The sequence below is a fragment of the Triticum dicoccoides genome, chromosome 7B (assembly GCF_002162155.2).
Source record: "Triticum dicoccoides isolate Atlit2015 ecotype Zavitan chromosome 7B, WEW_v2.0, whole genome shotgun sequence".
Classification (NCBI taxonomy): domain Eukaryota; kingdom Viridiplantae; phylum Streptophyta; class Magnoliopsida; order Poales; family Poaceae; genus Triticum; species Triticum dicoccoides.
Window position 1 is genome coordinate 124,379,016 of NC_041393.1, and position 11,153 is coordinate 124,390,168.

The following is an 11,153-nucleotide window of genomic DNA, read 5'->3' on the forward strand; positions in this document are numbered from 1 at the left end:
CATAAGTGTTAGGATGTGTGTCCTTTTCAAAGAACATTCGAAGATTCTAAGATATTTAGCTCACATCGCAACTTGTTAAATCTCTTCTCATCCAAGGGCTTTGTGAAGATATCGGCTAGCTGTTCTTCAGTCTTCACATGCTCAATAGAAATGTCGCCCTTCAACACATGATCATGAAGAAAATGATGATGAATCTGAATGTGCTTTGTCTTTGAGTGCTGAACTGGGTTGTGAGGAATCTTGATGGCACTCTCATTGTCACAGTAGAGAGGCACATTCTTCATGTTGATGCCGTACTCCTTGAGAGTTTGCTTCATCCACAGCAATTGAGCACAGCAAGAACCAGCAGCAATGTACTCAGCTTCAGCAGTAGACAGTGATACGCAGTTCTGTTTCTTCGAGGACCAATAGACCAAAGATCGTTCGAGGAAATGACAAGTACCAGATGTTGACTTGCGGTCCACACGATCACCAGCATAGTCAGAGTCAGAATATCCAATGAGATCAAAAGTAGAGCCCTTGGGGTACCATAGTCCTAGTGTTGGTGTGTGAGCTAGATATCGAAGAATATGCTTCACAGCCTTATGGTGTGATTCCTTCGGTGTAGCTTGAAATCGAGCACACATGCAAACACTAAGAATTATATCTGGCCTAGATGCACATAAGTACAATAAAGAACCAATCATGGAGTGGTATACCTTGTGATCGAAGTCAATACCATTTTCATCAGTGCATAGATGGCCATTTGTGGGCATAGGAATTTTGACTCATTTGCAATCTTGCATGCCTAATTTCCTTAGAACATCCTTGAGGTATTTCTCCCGAGATATGAATATGCCATTGTGTTGTTGACGAATTTGAAGACCTGAGGAGAATTTCAACTCTCCCATCATAGACATTTGATATTCTTCACTCATCATATAGGCAAATTCATCACTATAACGTTGGTCAGTACAACCAAACATAATATCATCAACGTATATTTGGCACACAAACAGTTCACCATCATAAGATTTAGTAAAGAGAGTAGGGTCGAGTGAACCGGGTGTGAAGCCATTCTTCACGAAGAACTCCTTTAAAGTATCATACCACGCCCGAGGGGCCTACTTGAGGCCATAGAGGGCCTTGTTGAGTCTGAAGACTTTGTCAGGATTCTTTGGATCTTCAAAACCTGGGGGTTGAGCAACATATAATTCTTCCTCAAGCTTACCATTGAGAAATGCACTTTTCACATCCATTTGATATAAAGTGATATTATGATGGTTAGCATAAGCAAGTAATATGCGAATAGCCTCAAGTCTAGCAATAGGTGCAAAAGTTTCATCGAAATCAATTCCTTCAACCTGTGTGTAGCCTTGACCTACAAGTCGTGCCTTATTCCTCACCACAAGGCCAATTTCATCTTGCTTGTTGCGGTAGATCCACTTTGTGCCAATGATATTATGCTTGCGAGGATCTGGACATTTGACCAGTTCCCAGACATTGTTAAGCTCGAACTGATGTAATTCTTCTTGCATGGCCTGAATCCACTCAGGCTCCAGAAATGCTTCATCTACCTTAGTGGGCTCTGTGATAGAGACAAAAGCATAGTGCCCACAAAAGTTAGATAAATGTGAAGTTTTTGAGCGTGTGAGAGGACTTGGTGCTTCAATGTCATCGATGATCTTTTCAACTTGCACTTCTTTTGCAATGCGAGGATGAGCTGGTTATCGTCGAGGAATTTGATCAGCATTTTCTTCAGTACCATTTTCTTCAGCATTTTCCTCAGGTGCATTAGCTCGATGATCTTCGCGTTCTGGAATGAATTCTTCAGTAGATTCTTCGATAGGAATGACATCCTCAGTAGCCTTGAACTTGATAGAATCTTCAGGTGTTGCTTCATCTATCACAGAAGATAGGTTCTCTCTTTGCGAGCCATTAGTTTCATCGAACCGCACATCTACAGTTTCAACAATCTTGTAAAGAGCGATGTTGAAGACTCTGTAGGTGTGCGAATCCTTTCCATAACCAAGCATAAAACCTTCATGTGCTTTCGGTGCAAATTTAGCATTGTGATGAGGATCTCTAATCCAACATTTAGCACCAAAGACTTTGAAATAACTCACATTGGGTTTCTTGTCAGTGAGGAGTTCATAAGCAATCTTCTTGAAGAAATTTTGAAGATATACTCTGTTGATGATGTGGCACGCGGTATCAATTGCATCAATCCAAAAACGATGAGGAATTTTGTATTCATCAAGCATAGTGCGAGCCATCCCAACAAGAGTTCTGTTTTTGTGCTCCACGACGCCATTTTGCTGAGGAGTATAAGGAGCAGATAACTCATGAGTAATACCAAGTTCATCAAGATAGTCATTAAGACCGGAATTCTTGAACTCAGTTCCATTGTCACTCCTGATGTGCTTGATCTTCACACCAAAGTTGATTGAAGCCCTCGAGGAAAATCGTTTGAAGACTTCCTGCACTTCATGTTTGTAAGTAACAATGTGTACCCATGTGTAACAAGAGTAATCAACAACAATAACAAAGCCATATAGAGATGCATGATTAGTCACAGCAGAATAATGATTAGGACCAAAGAGATCCATGTGAAGCAATTCAAATGGTCGAGTGGTGGTCATGATAGTCTTCGCTGGATGCTTGGCCTTAGTCATCTTCCCAGCTTCACAGGCTCTGCATAAGTGATCCTTGAGGAATTTGACATTCTCAATGCCAATGACATGCTTCTTCTTTGCGAGCGTGTGCAGATTCCTCATGCCAGCATGACCGAGTCGTCGATGCCATAGCCAGCCTTCTGAAGCTTTTGCAAGTAAGCACACGGCAGGTTGTGGTCCTATAGAGAAATCAATAATGTACAAGTCTCCTCTCCTAAAGCCTTCGAAGACTTTGGAATTGTCAGCTTCCATGATCACAACACAACGATACTTGCCAAAGACAACAACCATATCAAGATCACAAAGCATTGAGACAGACATGAGGTTGTATCCTAAGGACTCAACAAGCATGACTTTGTCCATGTGTATGCCCTTAGAGATTCCAACCTTACCTAGACCTAATACCTGACTTTTGCCTTTGTCAGCGAAGATGATATGCTTCAGATGTGACGGTGTTAAGGGAGCATCCATCAATAGATTCTTGTCACCAGTCATGTGATTTGTACATCCACTATCGAGGACCCACTCATTTGCTTTGGGTTGATCATCCTGCAGATGAATTAGTGCAGCTTACAAACTCATATACTTCATCAGTGAAGAATATGACATCAGTATCATCAGTTCAATTTCATCAAGTAATTTGATCAGATAATCAGTATGAGGACGTGTGAAATGAAAGTTCATTTCATCATGATTCGTCTGCGTCCTTTCAGGCACTGTTCAGGTCTCTAGCAAATTTTTCAGTCATTTTGAGCACGACTGGAGACTTGACCCTGCATAAGAGATTAGTTCTTTTTCTTCACCACCCACATCTGAAGGGGTGGCAAAGAATTCATAACTCTGCGAGCACCATATGAGAAAGGTGGCATGGATGTCACTCCACTTCGTTTCACATAAGAGGGGTTAGGGTAAGCATATGAATAAGCAGAGAAATTCTTTGAGGACTTATGAACATAATGATTTGAAGAATAATGCACAAATTCATAGCCCTTAGCTCTACCCTGCGAAACAGAAGGGTTAGCACGATGATGTTCATATGAGGATTTTGATCCTTTTGAGGAATTTGATCCATGTGAGGAATTTGGTCCGTATGAGGACTTGGATCCATATGAAGAATTTGGTCCATATGAAGAGTTTGATCTGGGGTTCCTATTCTTCACTGGTGGTGTCATGAGGACATTCACCTAAAGACTTTCAACATAACTTTTGGGAACCCAAATTTTCTTCATAGGGGAACCGTTCCTGTAGTTAGTGCCAACATATCTAGCAAATACTTCACCATTCTGATTTTTGAACAGTTTGTAGTTGGAGTCAAGTGACTCATCAGAAGAATGAGGAGATTCACATGTAAAGCCAGATAAGTTAGATGGATCAACTGGAGGTCCCTTTGCAGCAACCCATGAGGTTTTGGGGTACTGCTCAGGCTTCCAATATGTTCCATCAGCATTGAGTTTCCTCTCAAAGGCAATACCATCTTTCCTAGGGTTTCTGTTGAGGATCTGCTTTTTAAGCACATCACAAAGAGTCTGATGCCCTTTGAGGCTTTTGTACATGCTTGTCATATACAATTCCTTCAGCCCTGCATCGTCAGTGATACTAGCAATGTCCTTAGATGAGGAATTAGTGATAGCAGAGGCAGGTGAAGAATTTATAACATTTGAAGCATTTGAACATTCAGGTGAAGAATTAGCAGATTCACGTTCAATGCACTTTAAGCATGGAGGATCAAATTCTTCCTGAGTAGCGCTGATTTGTTGAGCAAGTAATGAATCGCGCTCCTTCTGAAGATCTTCATAACTCACTCTTAGCTTCTCAAGATCTTGCTTTCTTTGAAGAAGTTCAAGAGAAAGATTCTCGTGATCAGATAAGAGAGCGTTATGATGACCTTGAAGGTCGTCAAACTTGGAATGGAGTCCCTGAAGACTTTCAGCCAAGGCTTTTGACAGATCCATTTCTTCACCCAACATATCATCGCTCTTATTTAGCATGTATTGAACTTTTTCCACGGCTCTTTGTTGTTTAGTGGCAAGGGAAGCAAGTTTGACATAGCTAGGTCCAAATTCATCGCCAGATTCATCATCACTAGATTCGGATAGGTAGGATTCGGTTACCTCAGCACCGTTTGCCATAAGGCAGGGGGTAGATGATGATGATTCTGGTTCGAATGTCATCGCATTGAGAGATTCCTTGTAATCCTCAAACCAAGGATCATGACGAGTCCGATGACCTTCATAGACCTTAGAGAGACGGTCCCAGATTAGCTTCGCGTGATTGAGATGCATGACATTCATGAACTGATTTCGGGACACACTAGAGCAGATGACATCCTTCGATGTGAGGTTAAGCAGTGTGTACTTGCGAATGTCATCAGCCTCAGCCATCTTGCATAGATCGGTAAGACCGATCTCGGTGACGGTCCACAGTTCGCTGTCCATAGCCATGAGTCGCTTTTTCAGCATGGCCTTCCACCGAGGATACTCATGACCGTCAAAGATGGGGCAAAAAACGTTCCTCAATCCTGCAGTCGACATAACTAGAACTCCAGGTGGTTAAACCAAAATCACACAGAACAAGGGAGTACCTTGCTCTGATACCAATTGAAAGTGCGTTATATCGACTAGAGGGGGGTGAATAGGCGATTTTTATGAATTCTTCACTGAGGAATTTGCCAGTGAGGAAATTCCTTAGCGAAGAACTACTTGCAGCGGAATAAGTACTCAGAAGTAAGCATGACAGAATACACACATAGTCATCATGATGAAATGAAGACAAACACAGAGTATAGAAAGCGTAAACACAGGATAACACAAGATGAAGACAAACAGACTGAAGAAATTGAACTGAGGAAATTGAGAAAGTCTTCAGTCAAAGTCTTCAAACACAGATATGAACAGTCACTCAACACAGTAATGAGGAAATGAAAGAGTTGAGGAAATAGATCCAGTAGGGTTGGTGTAGACAATGATTTGGTAGACCAGTTCCAACTGCTGTCTCAGTTGTACGTCTGGTTGGAGCGGCTGAGTATTTAAACTCAAGGACACACAGTCCCGGACACCCAGTCGCTGAGCACGCAGCTCAGGACACCAAGTCCTCACCGTATTCTCCTTGAACTAAGGTCACACAGACCTCGTCCAATCACTCGTGGTAAGTCTTCAGGTGACTTCCAAACCTTCACAGACTTCGGTCACTCGGCGATCCACAATTCCTCTTGATGCTCTAGACCATGACGCCTAACCGTCTGGAAGAAGCACAGTCTTCAAAGGTAACAAGCGTCGGATCCACACAGGATCAATCTCTTCAGTGATGCTCAATCACTTTTGGGTTTTTAGGTGTTTGGGTTTGGTTTTTTCCTCACTCGATGATTTTCGCTCAAAGTCCTCGGAGGATGGGTTGCTCTCAAATGACAAGTGTCAGTTTCTCTCGGAGCAGCCAACTAGCTAGTGGTTGTAGGGGGCGGCTATTTATAGCCTAGGAAGCAGCCCGACATGATAAGACATAAATGCTCTTCAATGATATGACCGTTAGATGGATAACATATTTTAGGACAGCTGGCGGGCAGCATAGCAACGGTCGGAAATTTGACTCTCAAATTCTTCAGGGCTATCATGTTCCTCACAGTGTAGGCAATCCGCACTGGCGAATTCCTAACTCCTCAGTCAGAACAAATTCCTCAGCGACCAAAAGAACTTCGTCTCTGTCACTGAAGAAATTGACTGAACTGTATGAGATTTCCAATGGCTTCACTCGAAGTGATTGGTAGGTGTAGGATTTTGAGCTGAGCATCACATGAAAATTTTTTCTTAGTATTTCCTCGACCCCCTTTAACAGTACGGTGTTTCCTATGACTCAAGAAAGATAAAAACAAAACTATAAAAACGAAAGTCTTCAAGCTTCATATTCCTTGCATGAATATTAAGTCTTCACGGACACACCATTTTCTTCACTTTCAAGGTCTTCATGAAAGTCTTCAGGAATACCAAAATCTTCAGTCGAAGATATTCATTTTTAGGGGTCAACTTTCTCTGTAAATATCAAACTCCTCATAGACTTATAGACCTGTGTACACTCATAAACACATTAGTCCCTTAACCTATAAGTTTTCAATACACCAAAATCACTAAGGGGCACTAGATGCACTTACACAGATGTAGAACATATGCCGGGCATATTGTGCTTAAGCCACCAAAGACTTAAAGTCTCGGGAATAAGTAGGTTGTCGCGTCCAACATCGTGATTGATCATTAAAATAGTATTCTGACAAAAAATATTCAATTCTTAGTAGTAACACAGTTCTACCAGATTGCAATAATACCGGATAAGCCTCCAAATAGGTGCATGTTGACAAGAAAATATGACTGGTATACTAAGTATTCACTATACCATACATGATTTCTTAATAGTAATACTTATTGATTTTCCTATTCTGCAAATACGAACGACTGATGCTTTCCCACCAAGAATACATTTTTTACTACCCCGCACTAAAGTATTGGAGTACTATGCAACCCCACACCAAAGTATTGGAGAAGTACTGACAACAACACACTAACAATAGCATCGTACCTATAGAGTCTCTCAAGGTCTTTCTTTAACTCAGGAGCGTACTTCAGCCCTGACATATGGAACATGAACCTGAAAAACAACGATTGTCAGTTTAATAGATAGTGCATATGCACAACCATGTGATAGTTTAATGATTGTCTCTCTCACTCTCCCATCCATCCAACAACGCCCTGCCTTCCAGCCATCGTTCTCATCTTTCTGGGATTGATACAATCTCGTCTATCCCAGATCAGCCTCCTTCCTTTTCGTCTCCTCTCTCCAATCTGTGTTGCCGCCCGCCTTTATTGACGAACATATATGAAGCGATGCAGCTCCAATACAAGAAAACTGAAGCTCAAAGGATCTAGCTGCTGTCTACAAACAAGACCCTGAAGAAATTTTTGCCAAGTACAATCATATAGCTGACCACAACTGGAGCTGACGCCAAAATCTTTACTTGGCACTAATTTAGAGATCAATCTGATTAGCATTAGCACAGCTCTACAAATTGAACAGAACTCATACGTATTGTTATCCTCTAAACATCTCTACAATCTGCAAATATGTGGTATGTTGCTCATGTTCTTCCTCAAGAATTCAATTTAAACAACAGTGAAGCATTGGATGGTTCAAAAGAATTTCATAAGAATTAGTAGTGCACACCGCAGGCAGACAAGGCGTGAGAAACGCCAGTGATGTCTAGGCACGAGATGGTTGTCCCAGGTGCGAGATGAACACTGCACACCATCAAGCAGCTGAGGCAGCGACGCCATCAGTTGTAGAGAAAGTAAGTTCAGAAAAAATTGAGGGCTGAACAAAATAGGCAGTAACAGAAACAGGTTTCTTGTCTCAAAATATAAAACAAGATTCAGGCTTAAATTAGAGTATCAATCTTTGGGGTAAAGGAAGTCAAATTAGCGCACACATATTTTACCAAAAAATCAACACTCCAGTATTCCGGTGAACGTACCTTGCGGCAACGATGGTGGCAGCGAGGCGGGGGGTCTTGTTTCAAAACTGTAATTGATCAGCGGCAAGTTCACTGCATAATTAGGATGCAGAGGCGACGCTGATTAGTACATGTCCGTACTAATTGTACCTGGCTGCAGTACATTCGTAGTACTAATGGACACCCACAATACAAATCATGGGTGACACTGGATTCTGACTAATTGTTGAAGTTTGCCTGGAAGTGCAATGGAGTACTTTACCCAACTAAACCGATATTTGGTTAAGCCTATCAGTATGAAAATTAATAGTGCGTACCAAGCAGCAGTTCTGAATTCACCAGTCTTCTATATGATGTGATGTTGGATTTTCAATCTCTTCTTGAGGAAGTTTCCTTTTGCATCAAGGTTTCTGCATGTCGTAGTAGTAAAATCGGGTCAAGGCAAATCCTAAATATAAGAAACAGCAGAATATCCAGTACTACTGTACTATTGACAAAACCATCAAATTTTCATAAGCCAGTTCATTCGAAGATTACGAATTTAGGCTGCTTGAGACTTTGGTTGCTCACAAAATATGAACTAGTTCCACTCCTTGTAAATTTCAAATTATTTTCGCAATAAACATAACATTCACGGTTCAGTTACCAAAGATAGTATACAGACTTCATCCAGATTTTTTTTCAGTTTCTCATAGAGAACGCACCTTCAGTTCTCTTTGCAAGGTCATGTCCACATAAAATTTCTCAAGCTTCTGAACCTTATGGGGTGCAGACGTGGGGTGCCATCTCCGCCAGACACAACCAGGCTCTCCACATGTGCTCCAGATTAGAAGGGTGGATAGGGAGAGGTGACCTTCAGCCACAGCCGGAAACGTAAAGTGGAGAAGGAGGAGCGCAGGATGGAGAGAGAGAGGAGGCCCGTGGCCACTGTGGGGAACCAGACGTGATGGAGGAGCCCGTCGAGGGCCGACAACCTAGGCCAGGTGGCTGCAATCCAGTTGATCTTGCGGATGTGGGACTCCGGAGGCGGCTGGCGAGCCCTCCATGGCCACGAGGCGGCCACCTCCATCGCGAGATTCAGGGCGGCTTGGCTAGGGAGAGGAGCAGCGTGCTTCAGGACGGCGTCGACGGCGTGGTGGTCACAGAAGATGGGGGCGGCGGCGGCGTGGTGGTCACAGAAGATGGGGGTGGCGGCGGCGTGGTGGTCGCAGAATATGGGGGTGGGGGAACCTAGCGCGTGCGAGGGGCTCGGGGACAGGAGCGATTGGTGCGAGGGGAGAAAAGGGAGCTCGCTGGTCTAGTGCTTTTTTTACGGTTTTTTTCGCAGGAGAGTTGCGAGTTAATGGAGGTGGGAGGATGACAGAAATAAAACGGAGGTGGGAGAATGACGAAAAAAACCGAGCGAAAATAAATCGTGCAGACTATTCAGCAACTGCTCCATTAGAAGTAGAGACTCCAACCATACTTCTGTAACTCCAAAAATTCTAAAAAATTAGGACAACGTAGATAATTTATATATCTATCACCTTTAAATAATTCGGATCAAAAGAACATTCCAGTGAATTTTCAAAATTCCTGGACTGAGCGCAAAAGTTTCTGTTTTTGCACAGATTCAAGTCAACTAACATCCACACTATCCCAAAGGCTTTACTTGGCACTTTATTGAAACAAACGCAATAAAACTAGATTACTACATTAGCATAATCCTGTGAATAAACAAAAACAGTAGGTAAAAGTGTTTGGTTGTCTCCCAATAAGCGCTTTTCTTTAATGTATTTTAGCTAGGCATGCTGGGTTCAATGATGCTCGCATAAAAGATAAGGATTGAAACATAAACAAGAGCATCATGAAGCATATGACTAGCACATTTAAGTCTAAGCCACTTCCTATGCATAGGAAGTTTGTGAGCAAATAATTCAAGGGGACAAGAATCAACTAGCATAGGAAGGAAAAACAAGCAAAACTTCAAGAAGGGGACAAGAGTTCTACTAAAATAACACAAAGCTATTCCTTCCGTTTGATCTATCCAAGAGTTCGTACTAAAATAACACCATGTGATACACATCAACCAACTCTAATGTCACCTGGATACTCCAATGTCGTCGCGAGTATCCGTGAGTTGATTATACGATATGCATCAAACAATTTCAGATTCATAATACTCAATCCAACACAAAGAACCTCAAAGAGTGCCTCAAGATTTCTACCGGAGAAACAAAGACGAGAATGTGCATCAACCCCTATGCATAGATTACCTGAATGTCACCTCGGGAATCTGCAAGTTGAGTGCCAAAACACATATAGAGTGAATCAATAGGATACCCCATTGTCACCATGGGTATTCATAGCAAGACATACATCAAGTGTTCTCAAATCCAAAAAAGTATTCAATCCGATAAAATGAAATCTCAAAGGAAAAACTCAATTCACAACAAGATAGAGGGAGAAACACCATATGATCCGACTATATTAACAAAGCCCGCGATACATCAAGATCGTGACATCTCAAGGACACAAGAGAGATATTAAACACATAGCTACTGATACAAAACCCTCAGCCCCGACGGTGGACTACTCCCTCCTCATCGCGGTGGCCGCCGGGATGATGAAGATGGCCACCGGTGATGATCTCCCCCTCCGGCAGGGTGCGAGAACGGGCTCCCGATTTGTATTCGGTGGCTACAAAGGCTTGCAGTGGCGGAACTTCTGATCTAGGGTTACTTCTGATGGTTTCTCTATTTATAGGATTTTTGGCGTTTGTTTCACGCGAAGATGGGCCTTGAGGTGAGCATAACCCACCGGGGCATGGACAAGGGCCCAGGCGCGCCCGAGGGTCTTGTGCCCTACTCCTTCATCTTCTGGTCCTTCCACGAAGCTTCGGGGGTCTCTTTTGTTCCAAAAAAATCGTCAAAAAGTTTCAACTCATTTGGAGAACTTTCATCTCTGCATAAAAAACAACACCACGGTAGTTCTGCTGAAAACAGCGTCGGTTCGGGTTAGTTCCATGC

General features: G+C 42.6%; 1 long non-coding RNA gene across 5 annotated transcripts; it reads right to left on the reverse strand.

The window, feature by feature from the left end:
* Positions 1-6,650: 6,650 nt before the first annotated feature.
* Positions 6,651-9,398, reverse strand: LOC119335863. 5 transcript variants are annotated; one of them, XR_005162100.1, is made up of 7 exons: positions 8,850-9,398; positions 8,463-8,555; positions 8,167-8,238; positions 7,860-7,951; positions 7,218-7,585; positions 6,796-6,908; positions 6,651-6,710 (listed from the first exon to the last, which is right to left on the reverse strand). It is a non-coding gene; the product is annotated as an uncharacterized LOC119335863 (long non-coding RNA). The 5 variants fall into 5 exon arrangements; XR_005162098.1 differs by having other exon boundaries at positions 7,218-7,951; XR_005162099.1 differs by having other exon boundaries at positions 7,860-8,238.
* Positions 9,399-11,153: the final 1,755 nt, after the last annotated feature.